Here is a 17,852-nt window from a genome sequence, read left to right on the forward strand (position 1 = left end):
GGAGATAGAGGATGAATAAGACAGGTTTCTGCCCCCAAGAAACTCACAGTCCAGACGGGAGGCTGGTTTGGAAACAGACCTGGCAGAAAAACGAAAGGGCCATTTAATACAGAAGCTGCTGCCACTTTTTCTGCTTTCTAGGAATGTACTGTGTTTCGTCTTGAGGAAGTGGTTCCTTTGTGGGGAAAATACAGCAATGGGCCCTTTGGGAAAGACAGGCCTGGCCTTGAATAGGTGAAGATGAGGTCAAGAGAGAAAGTTTTGCATATTACAAGATGTTGAGGAAACTGGCATGTCTGAGGCAGCTGGGCAGAGAGAGGTGCGGGTAGGGCCCTCTAAAGAGGGCCAGTTGGTGTGGACCAGCAAAGACATCTCTAGGCAGAATGAAGTCTCATCTTTTTAAAAAATTTTTATTTATTTATTTTTTATTTTGGCTGTGTCATGCGGCTTGTGGGATCTCAGTTCCCCAACCAGGGATTGAACCCAGGCCACGGCAGTGAAAGCACCGAATCCTAACCACTAGACCACCAGGGAACTCCCAATGAAGTCTCATCTTGATTTTAAAAAATTATTATTTTTTTCTTAGTAGGTAATATATTTACGTATATCAAAATTTTAAGTGTACGAAGGTGTAAACAATGAAAAGTCTCCCTCTGCCTTGCCCCCAGCCACTAAGGTGACCACCAGTTTCTTATGTGGCTTCCCAGAGATAGTCTATGTACATACAGCAAATGTATGTAAATCTATGGTCCTTTCCCTTTCTTTCACAAATGTGTCCTTCACAGTATCCTGCACCCAGCTTGGTATTTACCTAGTGATCCTTCTTTGGGCAACAGGGGCTTTTGAATTATTATTATTTTTTTACAGCTGCACAGTGTTCCATTGTGTGTGTACTGGGGCTTATTTACCCAGATGCCCATTGTTTCACCTCAATGTTGAAGTTGCTTCCCGCTCTGTGCTGTACTTTTCCACTGTACACTTGAACCTTCACTTAAGTCTGCCCCACAGATGTAGGCCTGGTGAAGCTTAGGAGCAGATCACCAAATGTCAGAGAGATTCATGAGGAAAGACTTGGGAGAAGCCCCCCGACCCCCAGCCCTCAGAGATTCGGGGAGGGGCTCTGTGGGTGGGGCTCAAGCCTTGCATTGGATGTTACAGGAAAGGGTAAGTCAAAGAGGTCCATGGTCAAGGAGTCATCCAGATTTGAGATGCCCAGGTTACAAATAACAACAACATATTGTGCATAATTAGAAATGCAGACAAATATGATGGTACGGGCAGAACTCCAGCCAGAGCCGGAAGGGACCCCAGAGACCACTGAGCACTCCTACCTCATAGTCGTAAGAATACAGACAGTTAACAGTTATGAGCCAGGCGGCATCCTGAGTGCTTTATATCGATCCACCTGTTTGCTCCTCACACTAACATTTGAGGGGGATGCTATCACTACCCCCATTTCAGTTAAAGATGTTGAGACACAAAGAGGACACATAATTTTCCCAGGTTCACAGAGCAGCTGGGTGAAGAGCTGGGAATCAAAACCCAGGAGTCTGGAGTTTCTGGTCTGGAACCTATGCTCTGAACCTTCCCATGTCCCCCCGCTTCACAGGTGAGGAGACGGAGTCCAGAGGGGCAGTCACACAGCAGGTTGATGGCAGAACCGGGGGGCTAGAAGCCAGGACCCCATTTAGGACCCTCCCTCCAGCACACTGCCTCAGTTTGCCTGATGAGCCCAGAGTGGGGCGGGGTGGTGTAGGGGGAGGGGCCAGCAGGGGTGTGGCTCTTGGGGGGGAGGCGAAGACAAAGGCTGTGGTTAGCTCTGGGTGGCGGTGGTGGTGGTGGGGACAGCCTGGTGCCTGGGGACATGCTGGACACCTGACGTTACAGGTTGGTCTGGGCTGTGTCCCAAAGACACGTACTGTCGACTCGAGATATATCTGACTCTTGGTGCTCTTCCAGCTGTGGTTTGTCCACAGAAAGTGGCCCAAACGAACTCCTTGCCCTGTCCCCAAGCCCACCAGGTCTCTCCCCCTACCTGTCATCAAAAGCATGGCTTTACCACATGAGCAGGACCCACCGTGTTTTGGGGTGGGGGGCATTTACTCAAGAAAACAAGGAAACCACGTGCAGGTTAGAGCTGTGTATACAGTGAGGACTCCATAAATGTTCTTGGTGGTCCCCTGTCAAGGTCTCATGGAAGTGATTTGGAGATCAAGGGTGATGGCTTCAGGACTCTCTGACTTCTTCCAGGATGGGGCACTTTCAACAACTGTCCCAGTTAGACTAGGGAGCACCCTACCTTGCTATGCCTCGACCCCCCGTCACAGCCCAGGTGTCTGTCTGCCTCAGCTCTGAGTCCACTGGTGAGTCTATCTCAGATCGAGACATCAAGCCCCCTGCAGCTGAAGACTGGGAGCAGGGTAGTGTCCTCCCTGCTTCCACCACACTCTGCGTGCCCTCCCATGGCTCTGCTCCTGTTGGCCTCTCCCAGGCACTGTGAGCACCTCGAGGGCATCTCAGCCTCCCAGCCCCTGATACAGTGCCTGGTACTTGGTAGGCACCTATTAAAGCCCATGGCACAGAGGAGTGAGCCCACCAGCCCACCAGTCTGTCTTGGAGGAACACCGTATCCTTGTCTCTTCTCTAAGTCTGGCCCTCCCTGAGTCCCCCCTTCCTGGGAGCTTGTAGTTCTATCCAGCCTGCTTTTTTTTTTTTAAAGCAGCTTTCTTGAGGTGTAATTCACATACCATACAATTCACCCACTTAAAGTGAGAATTCAATGGTTTAGTCTAGTCACAGAGTTGTGCAACCATCCCCACAGTCAGTTTTACAACGTTTTCATCACTAACCCGCCTCTCTTTTGGCTGCACCCATCCTCCTCAGCTTTCAAATACCCACAGTCTTCCACAACTTAAAAAAAAAAAAGCCTCCCTTGACCCTGCTCTGCACTCTCCGGCCATTGTGCAATATGTTTCCCTCTTTCTGTGACTAAACCTGAATGAGCGGTTCACACCCACTGCCTTCATTTTCTCAGATTCAATAAACATTTTTTAAAAAGCATCTACAAGGTACTATGCCAGAAGTTTTCATATACATCATCTCATTTAATCCTCATAAACATTTTGTGAGCTGGGAATTATTATCTCTATTTTAAATGTGAGAAATCCAAGGCAGAGAGGAAGTGACTTGCCCAAGGGGCTTGGCCGGGATCTGGTTCCAGGTCCATGTGAATCCAGAGTTGGTGCTTTGCTCTACTGCCTGTGGTCAAGTTCAGCTGCACAGTCCAACTGCTGACCTTCTCACGCATCACGTGGGCTGGGTGCTCTGCACATCCTACCACCCCTCAGATGACCTTGCTGTGCCAACCAGATTGATGCCCTTCATGCCAGCTCATTCTCTTCTCAAAGCCTTTGTTCAAGCTGTTCCTTCCACCTGGCATCCTTTTCCTTCTTCCTTTCTACCTTGGAATATCTGAAAATTCTTTTTTTTTTTGTCTTAGATCTGGCTCAGATCTACTCTCTTCTTGAGAACTCCCTATATCTTTGGTTGAGCCTACCTTCTCCTGAGGGCTATGGCTTGTTTTGTTCCTTATCTAACAGCTTGGTCTTGTTATTGAAATGGTTTTAAATTTCCTGGGACTCTGAAACCACATTGGTACCCTACAACCCACACCTAGCTGTGTTATGAAAGGAGCAGATGCTCATTAAGTGTTCTAGACAAAGGAAAGAGGGAGAGAAGAAAGGGAGGGAGGGAGAGATGAAGGGAGGAAAGGAGGGAGGGTTTGGAGGTGATATGGTGGCAGTGATGATGGGAGTCCCAGGAGATATGGATGGGAAGGTGTTTTCAACTGTGAAACCTATTTTAAGGGCAAAATAAAACTGGTGTCCTAGCAAGGGGCCTCACATATGCTATGTGCTCTGTGATTACTGTTTGTATTAAGCTGAATGACCTCCACTGTGACCCCACTCCTGCACATGGTACTTGTGTCCTCCTCTGGGTAAGGAGTCTCCAGAGCAGGGACCATGTCTGTCCCTGATCACTTTCCTGGACTCAGCACAGGGCCTGATACATGGCAGACCTCCAAAAATGCTTAGCAAAAAAGTGAATTTACCTTTCAAGTAGCTCACCTGAATCCCCCAAGATGTGCTGTCCCATAGGTGTCTTTGGGATATATACCAGCTCAGTCACCTCATTCATTCAAGAAATATTTATTAAGCACCTACTATGTGCCAAGCATAGTTCTAGGTCCTTGGTATGTGGCAGTGGACAAAACAGAGACATTTGCCTGCCCACATGGAGTTGGCACTCTAGTGGTTGAGAGAGATGATAAAGAAGAAACAAAAATAAGTAAATTATAGGGTATATTAGAGACCTATAAGGGCTTTGGAAATTAAGAGTTGAATAGGATAAGGGGAGAAGATTGAGAGTGTTGATGGAAAGGTTGTTACAGAAACAAATAGTTTGGTCAGAGTAGGCCTAATTGAGAGGTGAGATTTAGGATCAAAACCTGAAGGAGGTAAGGGAATGAGCCATGAGGATGTTCGGGGGCAAAGCATTCCAGGTAAAGAAAACAGCAGGAGCAAAGGCCCTGAGGCAGGAAAGTGCCTTGAATGTTTGAGGCTAGTGTGGCTGGAGCAGAGGGAACAGGGAAGGTGGTAGGAAGGGAGGGAGGGGGCAGAGGTCAGATGTGTGGGTGCTGGAGGCCATTGTAAGGGCCTGGCTTTTATGCCGAGTGGGAAGTAGCACTGGGGTGTGTTGAGCAGAGGAGGCAAGAGGTTGGCTTGAAAAGGGTCAACTGTAACTCTGGTGACTGTGTAGAGAGTAGACTGCAGGGTCCAAAAGCAGAAGGAGGGAGACCTGTGAGAGGCCCCTGAACTAAACCAGGAGAGAGGAGATGGCAGCTTCGCGGTTGGGAGTCGTGGGGTTTGAATATATTTTGAAGGTAGAGCCAACAAGACTTCCTGATGATTGAAAGCAAGAGGTAGAGGGGAGGTGTTGATGGCGGCACCAAGATTTCTGTCCTGAGCCATTCACTGGAAGGATGGAGTTGCTATTAGCTGTGAAGGGGAAGCTGTGAGTGAAGTGCATTTGGAGGGAAAAATCAGGGGTTTGGTTTTGGACACGTTGAGTTTGAGACCCTAGTGGGCACCTAGGGGGTGCTGACGCATAGGCAGTTGATTGCTCAGGTCTAGAATCCTTTGCTCTGGGTGGACTTGGCTCTTTAACACCAGTGCAGGGCTGCTGACAAACACAGAGGGTGCTGGTCCCATAGACTAGGTCTGCCCAGTGCATGGGGTGGCCCTGTTTCTGAGGCTTGGTTTCCTCATGTGCAAGACTGGTATAATAATACTCATTTGGGGGCTTGCTGTGGGGGTGTGTCAAATGAGACAGTAGACATAAAGCACTTAGCACAGTGCCTGGCACAAAAGAAGCACTCGAATGGTTGTGAAAAAATAAGGAGGAGTCAACCTGGATTGGCTACTGCGGACCAGTCATCAAATGGGTTAAGGGGGTGTGGAATGAGGGGTGGGGAGAGGAAAGGCTAAGAATGAGGTCAGAGCCTGGAGGAGGGGGTGGGGGTAGGGGGGGTGGGAGGGGGAAGGGGGGACGTGATTTCATTGTTCCAGAGGGACAGGAGCTTGTTGACCGGCAGGAAAGGGTGGGTGTAGGGCCATCCAACTACAGGTGCTGGATCAACTCCTTGGCTTGGGACTGAGCAGCCGTGCTTTGAGTGTCCCAGCCAGGATGATAATAGGCAGGGCAGGCTGTGTGGTGGCCTGCGGACACTGCCCTTTTGCAGTAGTACCCATAGGAGATATTAGCCAGTCCTTGGCTTTTTAAAGCCCACGTCTTCTAAGGGGGAGAATCTAGGATTTCCTCAGCTTTTCTTTCAGGCCCAGCACATGGCTTCGTGTGTAGCAAGTCTTCAGTGAATGTAAGCATCTGTCCTTCCCTCCATAGCTATAAAACGGTGGCTAAGAAACCATATTTTCCAGAATTGCTGTGATGATGACATGCGACAGCATGTGAGGAAGCATCTTTGCAGCAGTGATGACATTTAACCCCTGGGATAACGGAGTCTCAGAGATGTTCAATAACCTCCCCAAGGCCACAGTTACTATGAGGTGGAGGGAGATTTGAGACAGTCTCCCGCAGAAGGTGGTCTTCAGCAAGTTTAGAAAGTGAGGAGGGCAGAGCTGGGCAAAGAGGAGGGAGAGTCAGGCTCCATCTGGGTAGGGCATGGCTTTCAGAGCAGGTCCAGGCGTGGGGTGAATGAACTGGCTGCAGTCACTAGTGAGTGAGACCCCAGAAAGTGGGGCAGGGTGTGGAGTGAGGGGAAGGCATCCCATGCAGCTTCCTGCAGCTCTTAGAGAGGAGGAAGCCAATGATTTGGGGTGTGAACCAAATCAGGGAACCCTCTGGCAGGGGAGGTACCATCTTCCCATTGCACAGATGAGGCTGCTCAGACCTGGAGAGGGTAAGGACCCTGCTCAAGGTCACACAGGCCAACAGTGATGGAGCCAGGATTGTGACCCAGCTCTGCTCAACCACAAAGGCTACCCTCTGTCCACTACACTATGTGGTTGTTGTCGTGACCCCCAGGCAACAGGGGGATGGTCAGTATCAGATGACTTTTTGCAGATCTCTTCCAGCAGAAACATTCTCTCGGTCTCTGTTCCCTGGTCTCCCTTCACACTCTCCCCTGCCTCCTCCCTCTCTCTTCCCTCCTCATTACTCAACCCCTAGTAACCCCAAGGGCAGGCAGACTGTCTGCAAGGCTGGAGGAGGAGACCAACTCTTCTGGGTGACGCATATGAACCCTCTGCAGCCTGCCCGCCTCCATCCCACACCACCAGCACAGTGGGGAGGACCCCCTCCCCCACCCCACCCTCTGCAAGCATCCATGGCTGAGGGGTCCTTCCCAGAATTAGCCACCAAGAACAGCTGGAGCACGGAGGCGGAGGTGGGGGAGGGGATGGAGGCTAACAGCTTCCAGATGTGCCAGGGCACGAGAGAGCCGAGGGAGCCTCCGGGCCAGTGGTCTCCTGCCGTGGCTGGGAGGCTGGGATGAGCTGGCTTCCGTGTCTGGGACTTCAGAACTGCCAAGGCAGCTGGGCAGATCCCTACTCAAGAACCGCATGCAAATCCATGTGTGCAGGGCACGGGAGACTTCCGTGCTGCACCTGCAGGGGCCCCTGGGAAAACCCTGGCAGCCCAGCTGCTCTCTATGCCTTTCTTTTATTAATTAACATCCAACTATTACTTTATTTATATTACTGTGCTTAAGTTACATGGAAGAGACAACTGAGAAGTTCTACCCCATTTTGGGAAAAGTTTCCAATCAACACCAATTATGTGGTGACAGATAACTAGGAATGGTGACAGTTTTGGGTCAAGACTGACAATGAAACATGGGCTCTGGTGCTCTGGTTCATCTCCAGCAAGACTGCTGTGATGGCCAGCACAAGCAATACGAACATGGAACCTTTAGGGCTGGTCCCAAATTTGGACCTCTTCCCTAAAGCTAGCAAATCGAGTAAAATAACTGGGTTAAAAAAAAGTTTTAAAATGAAGCCCAAGTAAGTTTAAAACTATACTTGATACATTTTCCTTCCAAAATTTACATAAGCACACTTTTTCTCTAATAATATTAATCCTAATACTATCGACCTTGGCTACACTGCCAGTGGTGTAGGCACAGAGCAGGGGCTGCATTCAAAGCACCTGGAATCAAATCCCAACTCAGCTACTTACCAGCTATGGGACACTGCTCAGCTCTCTTGGCCATGCAACGGTTTCTGTTTCATGACGTTATTATTAGGGTTGAATGAGTTAATCTATACAAAACACTTAATGCAGTGCTTGGCATGTAGTACATTCTTACCATTCAGAGAACACCTACCTTGTTTCAGAAGCTGTGCCATTTTATCCTTGCAACCTGGAAATTAACTATGAATAACCCCACTTTTATGAGAGGAAATTGAGGGTCAGAGAGGCTAAATCACCTGTCCAGGGTCACATGGGTGTTGAAGTGGCAGGGCTGCGACATACACCCAGACCTATTAGACCCTAAAATCCGGGCTCATTATACTGGGCCCCTCCATGCATGTTTCTTTACTATTTTTCCATCAGTAGTAAAAGGTCCCAGACCTGCTGGGGGCTGGGGGGCATGATTTTCAATCCTACTTATCTGAAGGGAGGACTGATTCAGAAAAATGGGCAACAGCTTGGGGGTTCAGAGGGGCCCTGGGAGGAGAAGCCAAGTGCCCTAGAGGGGGCGCTAAGGACAGGAGATTTCAGGAATGTGGGAGGAGTGGGGTGGAGGGGGTGGGAGGGTGGGGACAGGGGATCCAGAGGTTGGAAGAGTCTAGGTTGTCCTGGGGTGCCCTCAGAGCGCCCAAAGCCCCCTGAGCAAAGGCCCAGGGTCTGCCGAATGCTCTCTCTCCTGGTGTGTGTTTCTTGCTTTGCCAGTGCTGCTCCCCTTCTGCACGTCTTCTCTTTGGCCGGGGTGGGGTGGTGGAGGGTCTCCAGAATTCCCCTCTGTGGGATGGAGAGGACAGGAGGAGGAGGAGGACCAAGAGCAAGGGGGCTGGAGCTGGCCAGCAGGGAGGCCCGCCATTGGCCCAGCTCCCAGGGCCTGGGCCCGAGGAGGGAACTGCCTGCCCCTCGCCATTCCCTCCCCCTGCCCCCCAGGGCTCCTTGGCGACCGAGCCTGCCAGCTGGGCCCCCGCCAAGCCAAACAGCTGCCAGGGGGAGAGGAAGAAGCATTTCCGAGCAGAGAGGCCCCTGTGGGCTCCAGCTCAAGCCTAGAATCCCCCTTTCTCACCGCCAAGTGAAAAGGAGAGTCTGTGCACATGCACACAGGCATGCACGCATGGTACCAGGGAGCCCGGGCCCAGGGCTGAGGGCCTGGCGGTCTGTGGGAGGAGGGGATGCGACGGGGTGTTTGGGAGCGGGCCTGGGAGGCTCAGAGAGACAGGGTCCGTGACCGTGCCAGGTGGTGTGCGGGTTAGCGAATTAGGTTTGGCGCACTCAGAGGCTAGAGAGGGGTCTGGTGGTTTGAATAGTTTTCTCCGCAAATTTATATCCACCTGAGACCTCACCGTGTGATCTTCTTTGGAAATAGGGTCTTTGCAGACGTAATTAAGGTGAGGATTGAGATGAGAAAGTCCTGGATTAGGCTGGGCCTTAAATCCGATGAGAGTGCTTTTAGAAGCAGAAAAGAACATACAGAAACCCACGGGAGAAAGCCATGTGAAGATCCACGTGAAGACGGTGGCAGAGATGGGAGCCCCAAGCCAGGGAACGCCTCGAGCCACTGGAAACTGGAAAAGACAAGGGAAGATTCTCCCCTAGAGCCTTCGGAGGGAGCATGACCCTGCTGACACCTTCTGGCCTCCAAAACGGCAAGATAATACATTTCTGTGGTTTTAAGCCACCAAGTTTGTGGTAAGTTGTTATGGCACTTCTAGAAAGCTAATACAGGGAGGCATGTGGCAAAAGGGGTTGGTGAGGCCACGGCTTGATAAGAAAGCCTTGGAAAACAGAATGAAAAAGATGTATTATTCATCGTGCTACTCTTCTGTGCCAGACACTTTTAAAGACACTCATCTTAGTCTTTACAATGACCCTGCCGGTAAGAATTATGATTCCCATTCTACAGGGAGATTCAGACTAAGTTTGTTCCATTTAGTTGCGATTCCAATATTGGATCCTCCGTCTCCTAAGCCTGGCCTCTTCCCACCTTCTCTCAAGGGAAGCCTCAGCAGTTTCTGGGCCAGATGATTCGTGCTTCAAGTCGGAGGGAAGGTCACTGAAGATCAGGGAGGGGAACATATCATGCCTCACGGGGGAACTGGGCAAGGGGTCATTACCTCATTGCTCTGGGGCCTTCTGTGACTAAATGCCCTGGATACTCTTTACTCACCACTCTTCCTGGAGTCCTCAGGGACATGTCTGAGGGTCTAGTCGTGTCCCTGAGCTTTAGAGAGGGGAGGGAGACACCCCCTATTCACCTCATTCCCGCTGCTTCAACCACCATTGCTACCTCCACTGTTGTCACTATCCCAGCAATGCCACCACCTCTGCTATCACTGCCAGCCCTCTGTCACCACCACTGTCACCTCCACCACCGTGAGTACCCTCACCATTACCACCATCAACACCACCTCCATCACCATCACCACCATCGAAACTGCGAGAATGACTGCAACAGCCATGTCCACGTCATCACCTCCATCACTTCCTCTCTGCCCCTTCCACCATCACTACGACAATGGACATCACTGTGTGAAATAACGGACAGGTCAGAGGTGGGAAGGGGACTCAGGGGAGATTTCCTGTGACAGGACAGCTGAGCAGAACTTAGCAGGGGAGAAGCCAGAGCTGGGATGTATCTGGCTGACAGATGGGATCAGTAGAGGAGGGTGCCCGAAGTTCAGCCTTGTTGAGACAGGAGGTGAGCCTGCCTGGCTGGTGTAAACACTTAATGGGACAGGCTGTCTTTGCAGGTGTGGGTTCGGGTGGGTGGAGGTTATTTGAGCGACATGTCCCGGCCCTGCCTGGCTCATGCTAGTCTCTAGGGGATGTGAATTTTGGCGGGTGCCTGGCTCCTGGCCACATGCCTGGCCTGGCTGTAGCAGTGAGGTCATGCGAGTGGCGGTACCCAGAGTACTGGGGGGTGGGGAGGGAAGGAGGGCCCGCCCTGGCTGGGAGAGGAAGGCCTCTCTCCCCGGGCTGACCCTACCAGAGATGATGATGTAAGCAGCCTTGACACTCTATTCCTCCAGACTCCCCGTGCCTCTGCCTGCCCCTCACTGGCTCTGGGTGCTGTGGGCACTCTCTGCCATGGGCTCAGAGTTTCTCTTTCCCAGGAGACACCTGGCTAGTCACCTGGTTCAGCCACTTGAGGGAATACAGGGACCAGAAGGCTCTGTTCTGGGGGCAGGGAGAGAATTGACTATCGGAGAGAGTTATCCCATTTTTCCACTCAGCTGGGCAGCCCCTCCTGCCACATGAGGCCAAGCGAGTGTGTATGGTGGTAGGGGAGGACAGCAGAATGTTCCAGAAGCTCAGGTCACAGCTGCTCCCCTCACCCCTTGCCTGCAGGCCCAGCCACCTCAACTGCCTCTAAGGATGGGACTGGCCATTTCTGGGAACAGCCTCTCTCAATCCTTCTAAACCCCCAAAACAGCCCAAATGCCTGGCTAATCCCACCCTCTAGGATTGCGCTTGAGAGCTTCTGGAAGTGGGAAACAATACTATCGCGGGATGTGTTTATCTCTGCATCAGGCGTGAGAGCCCGCCAGACAGGCTGGCGACTGGAGAGGCCGAGGGGCCACTGAATCCCAGAGGCCGGGGATTGGAGGGTGAGGTCAGTGAGAGCTCGGGGAAGTGCCCAGGTTCTCCCCACACCCTGGGAAATGGATGTGACGGAGCTGCCTCCCACTTGCCCCCTGCAAATCACTCCTCAGGGGAAGGCCTTTTGCCGGTTAGGAAAAACTTTGGCAGGACACGGAGACCTTTTGATGATGATTCAGTAGTGACAGCCGGTGTTTATTGAGCACTTACTACATATCAGGCCCTTTCCAAGCACTTTATATGTGTCAACTGATTGAGTTCCCTCAATATCACTGTAAGATTAGTACAATCACTGCTATCCATATTTTACAGATAGCATCCTCTGTGGCTGGGGGCAAACCCTTGCGCTCTGGCCTCTGTTTCCTCATCTGCCCTTTGCAGGCATCGGACTGAACCGGCTGCACCCCGAAGGCTTTTCCAGGTGACATTTGCAGTCGAGCTACCCGTTTGGAACTACTTCTGTTTCTCGGGTCTCCCTGGGATCAGCCTGGCCCCTGGGAGTGGCTTGGGGTGCGGGGAACACAATGGCCCGGAAGACCCCTGTGTGTCTGGACAGCTCTTGTGTGGCCCTGTGGCAATACCTCTTTGATTCTGCTCTATCAAGAGGAGCAGGGGTGTCACAGATCAGGGACAATAGCCAAATGTGCTTGCTCACCCACAGACCCCGTCTGGGTGTGGGAGTAGGGGCGAGAGGAGGGTCTGTTGGGATCCGGTTCCCACCAGCTCTGGATTCCCCCTGGCCTCCCCCAACTGTGTCCCCTCCCCCATCAAAGGCAGTGGAGGGGTTGGGGCAGACCATTAGCTCTCACCACCTTCCTATCTCACTCTCTCCTCCGGTCCTCAGATCACCCAGTGGGCAGCATCTCAAATTATCCTCCTCACCCCACCAAACCACCCCCTAGACAGCCTTATCCCCACCAAACCACCCCCTAGACAGCCTTTCTATTTATCCAGTAGACATTTACTAAGTGCCCACTATGTGCCAGGCACCATGCCAGGTATAGGAAGACAGGGACTGAAAAAGCTTGATCCCTGCCCTAAGGAGAGCACAGCCTAGTGGGGTTTAGGCCAAGCCAGTCCCCCATCCCTTACCCTCCATACTTCATCTCTTAGGCACATCCTCATGCTTTTGGGGGATCACCGAAGGTGGAGGACAGAGGTGGAGAGAGGGATTCTCTGGGGTTTGGAGGTCAGAGGAAATCTGGGGCACCAGAGCAAGCTGCAAGAGTTGGAGACAGCAGGCCCCAGGAGGGGCACACCTGGCCCTGGGACCCCTTTCTTCTTGTGGCTGCCTGGGCCAATGCCTGAGTGGGAAGAGGATGGCGAGTACCATCTTCCTCCTTGCTGGAGGAGACGCCCAGCAAGATAATAGCCTGTTTGCTGAGCTGGAATTCTGAGACCCGTTAAGGCTAACTTGGCTGGGCTGAGGAATTTGTCTTTCTTCTAGACTGCCATGGGTTGAGCTACAGATCAGCAGTTTCTACTACTAAAGAAGAAGAGGAGATGGATAGAAGTCTATGACACAAGGACTTAGCTGGGGGAGAGACGGGGTGCCGGAGAGGGACTGGCATGTGTGGAGGCCCTCAGGCAGGCAGGACACTGAGAATGACTCAATGACTCCCAGTTTCCAGTCTGATCAGCTGAGTGACTGGTGGTTGCATTTTTTGAGCTAAGGGACCCTGAAGAAGGAGCAGGTTTGGTGATCAGCACAAGTTCAGTGTTGGACTAATTGAGTTGAAGGGCCTATGAGCCATCTATGTAGTGAGGCTCATGGAGATACGGATATGGACTCAGGAGACAGGTCTGGACTGGAGGTTTACATTGGGAATTGTAGGAGCAGTAAAAAGTGAGAAGAGAAAAAGGCACTAAAGTCACAGCCCTGAGAACCTTGGGAAGATGTTCATCCTCATTTTGTGGCCTCCTGGTCCTTGTTTCCCCTTTGGGGCATTGTCTTTCTGCCATCTTTTGGGGAGATAAATCAGATGATCTGCTCACCCGCTCTAGAGTTTAGAAGGATCCCTAGAGACCTGTTCCATCAGATCCTCCCTCTCACCTGCTTGGGATGGCCCAGGGCTGGCCATGTGAACTGGGCTCAGCTGGGCCAGACTCTCCCTTGGGACTGAGTATCTTGAGAGTCCTGACACTAGCGTGGAAGAGGCCTTTGGAATTCAGCCAAGTAATTTATGTCTCATTTCCAAGCTAGGTACTCCAGCCTCCTAGTCCATTCCCTGAGCTACTTCCTCAATATTTTTCCAATAAATGCTTTTTTTGGGGGGCTTAACAAATGCCAGAGTTGGTTTCTGTTACTTGCAAATGAAGAGGAGCCAGCAAAGGAAAAAGAGCCGGAAGGGACTTTGAAAGGGCCAGAGGAAAACTAAGGGAGTGAAGTTTTCACAAAAATAAGCAAAAGGGTATATTTTGAAGGCAGGAGTAGCCAGTGGTGTCAATTTTTATTTAAAAAATGTCCAGTATGTCTAAGTAAGCACAGGAGGAACAGGCAAGAAGGAGACACAGCTGTTAACAATGATTAACAATGGCGGGGTGGGGGGAGGCTCTGATAGATCTTTGTTTTGAAGGAAGGAACCTAGCTCATACTTGCTTAAGACAAGAACAACAAAGAAGTAACTTATTGGCTTATGGTCACTGAAAAGTCCAGGGATGGACCTGTCTTTGGCACAGCATGCATAAAGTCATCAGGACTGGTCTCTGCTCCCCTGTGTCAGCTTCCTTCTCAGGCAGCTTCTGACAGACACACATCCTGTTAGCAACTCCAGGGCAGAAAACTATTCTACTTCCCACTGGCTTTAGTAAAATCCTAGCATTGGCTCTACTGGCCTGGTTTGGGTCATATGTAACTTCCTGAACCAATCAGGACGTTTTGGTGCTTGAGTGGCCAGGCCTGAATCACATGTCTCCCCCTGGAGATGGGGTGGGGTGAGTCATCTCCATCCACGCCATTTCTGTGGAGGGCCTGGGTATTGCCCCAAAGAAATCTAGACACAATGATCAGAAGAGGGAATGGGTCCTGGGCATGGAAATCAAATCTGCAACCCAGTTTACCAGGAGGAAGGGTACAAGAGCTGGCCAGATTTGGATCCCTGGGCCATCCCTGGAGGGCAGGGGGCAAGGCCCATGGAGGCACATTTCCCCAAAGCAGTGGGTACTGGGCAGACCTCGAACATGAAGGTGGCCCTGGCGGTGGGCAGATGCAAGAATAATAAAATAGCTTAGTGGGTAAGTGGATGGGCTCTGAAGTCAGAGAGCTGGATTTGAATCCAAGCCTTGCCATTTGCTAACTTTTTTACCTCTGAGTCTCAGTTTCATTTCTGAAAACTGGATTAATTACAGAGGTAGAAATAGTGCCTACTTCTTAGGATTCTTATGAGAATCAAATGGAATAATCTATATAAAAGTTTAGCTGTGTTCCTGGAAGATAGTGAGTGCTCAGTGAATGTCTGCTATTATTAGAGGGGTCTTGTGGGTGTCCCATGCCCTTGAGAGGGGGGCAGGCCATCTTTGGAGCCCCCTTCCTCGTGCCATCAGAATCTCCCCAGTTCAGGCCCCAGAATTCACTAATGGGCTCTATCACAGCCCAGCCAGATTCCAGTCCCAGAGATGGGGAAATGAGTGGGGTTCTGGTGGCAGGGTGTGGTCAGGGGTGGATCCCCATAGGGCTGGGTGGAGGCACTGGGGAAGATGCTGGAGGGTCAGGGGTTGAGGAGGAGAAGGTGGGTGAGGAGGGTGAGGTAGACCAGGAAGGTGAGGACAAGGGGAGGGGTGATTTTAGGCAGAGCCAGCAGGGGTCACTGCAGATCTAAGTAACCTCAGGCAGGTGTCCGGGCCACCCAAGGTCCCTCTCACATTACTACCTGCCTTCACCGGGATGCGGAGCTCTGGCCAGCTCTGGGCAGAGGGGTTGGCGTCTGACTCATGCAGTCCCAGGAGGCCGCCTAGGGCGTCTGCCCTCGCTGCCCTCCGGGGCCTGCCATCTCTTCTCCCATGGCGGCCCTTCATGGTTGGGTGTGTGCCTGGCTCTCCGCCTCACTGGACCCTGAGTTCCCACAGTACCTAGAAAGTGTCTCTGGAGATGCTTCCCTATAAAGAGCTCTGAGACCAAATGTGTTTCCTCGTCTCACTCCTCCTCGCAGAAGGTCTCGGCCCAGAGACGTTGGAGGCTCAGAGCAGTCCTTCAAGCAAGAAAACCTGTCAGACTTTGTTTAGCCCAGGTTTCCTATGCTGATTCCTTTCACCACGATGTGCTTAAGGAAACACTGGCTTAAGGCATCATCCTGGGCGGAGGGCAAACGCCCCCAGGGAAGGTTAACATGTCAAGCCCATCCCCGCCGTCTATTGCAAAGTAATATGTAACACATGTTTGTTGTAGAGAAATGGAAAAAAACAAGTGCAGAGAAGAAATTTACCTCCCCTATCTCCTGCTCCTTAGAGCCACCTCAAAAAGCTCTGGCCGCAGCCCTCCCTCTTCTAGGGAGGAGGTAACCATGGCATTCCACTCAAGGCACACCCACTTCTGTTGGGGGAGAAGCCCCATCTGAGAAGGGCCCTTTTGGAGGTCATCTCATCCAACCCTCTGTCTCCACGCTGCATAATTCCCGCCTCCCTTTCTCATAGACATTCCTAGGGGAAAGGAGGATGTTGGTGGTGGTTCAGAGGGCGCTGAGTGGCATGGAGGGAAAGGGGTAACTGAATCACGAAGGTAGAAGGAGATCTTCCTTTATAGGTGGGGAAACAGGCTCTGGGGATGTGACTTACTGGGGTTTCACAGGGAGCCGGTGGTGGAGCCCGCAGAATCCTGGCTCCCGGCCAGGCGTCCTCCCCACCGCTCCCCCGGCTCTCCACGCCAGGAGCTTGTAGAGGGGCCTGTGCTCTCTGTGCAAGGCTGCGGTTTCTTCTGTGGGACTGTAGGGCCACCCGGGGTGTGTGGGTGCCGTATGCGCGCACCACAGTTGTGTAACCAGCTCTGGGCTGTGTGCATGCGCTTGGTAACCTGATGCAACAGGGAAGTTGTGGTCCCGTGAGCTGGGGTGTGGGCGCTTGGCTGGGGCCCAAACCACAAGGAGTATTTGGCTTTTGGCTGCGGAGGCCGGGCATGGGGAGTCGCAGACTTGTCTACGTCAGGGCTTGTCCGTCCCTGGGTGCCCACATCCTGGTCCCTGTGGGCACGAGGCTTGAAATGGGGCTGCCTGGTCAGCTGATGCTGGAGGGGGGGTTGGTGTGGAGCGGAGGGCCTTGCTCCATCCTCATCCTGTTTGCCAGAATGCCTGTTGTGCTGGGGGTGGGGCAGGTGGGCTTTCTCCCTGTGGTTCCATCTCTTCCATGTCTTCCTGGTTGTAAACCCCCCCGACCCCCCAATCCTGGAGCCCTCACTTCAGCTTCAGGTCATTCTGCACAGCAACATCTGCTTCACTCCCCCCGCCCTCCTGAGTCTCCCAGCCCTCCCCACCCACCTCCATGGTCTTTCCCGCACACTCCCTGCTCCTGTTGAGGAGAAGCAGAGTGGGGGAGGATAAAAAGAACAGCCGCTTTATGGCCAGGCCAGATTTTAAATTCCTCTGCCATTTCTGAACTGAGTGACCGAGAATGATCTGTATTCTCCCTCAGCCTCTGTGTGCTCATCTGAAAGATGGGGGCAGTGATACTTCTACCACAGAACTTTTGGAAGGGATCCTAGGATCTAGGGAGGGACTCCAGGAATGGAAGTTGCTCTTTCATTCAATCTCACATGGATTGAGCATCTGGGGACCCTCACACCCTGCATCTCCATCACCAGATGGGGCAATGGGCACTTTGGAGAGCCAGGGGCCCTGGAAGGGGATGGCCGTGAAAGCAGGCACTCTCCCACTTGCCCTGGGCCTGGTGAGGTCCTCAGTGGACACCTGTGAACCCTCCCTCCTCTCTTGTCCTAGAGGGAGGTGAGGCATGTGTGTTTCTTCGGCCCCACCCCACCCGCTCCAGTCCCTTAGAGAAGCAACATCCTTGGGGTTGGCCAGTGGGCTACAGGGCTGTGGGTGGGGTGGGGAAGAAGAGCATCTGTGTTCAGCGTCCTCACCTCCATCCCTGTCTGGGCCACACCTGGCCCCCTGGAGCTCCTCCCCAGTGCTCTCAGAATGCCTCACGTCTATATCACTTTGTCCTACACTAACTGCCTGGTGTTTTGATGATCTGTTTATGCATTTATTTTTTTTAAAAAAGATAACTTATAGTGCTTACTATGTGCTAGGCTTCGCATGTGTTAACTCATTTCCTCCTCACAACAGAGGTAGGTATAATTGCTATCTCAGAGAAGGCCCTGCTGAGATTTGAATAGATTGCGCTGTCCAACCTCAGTCACTACCATATCAATCTGTTTTATTTTCTTTAGAGCCTTGATCATGGATAGTTGCCCATCTATTTATGCATTGGTTTGCCCATTGTCTGTCTTTCTGTCTAGAAGGTAAGCTCCATGAGGGCAGGGATTTCATCTTTCTTATTCA

The sequence above is a fragment of the Balaenoptera acutorostrata genome, chromosome 10 (genome assembly GCF_949987535.1).
Source record: "Balaenoptera acutorostrata chromosome 10, mBalAcu1.1, whole genome shotgun sequence".
Lineage (NCBI taxonomy): Eukaryota > Metazoa > Chordata > Mammalia > Artiodactyla > Balaenopteridae > Balaenoptera > Balaenoptera acutorostrata.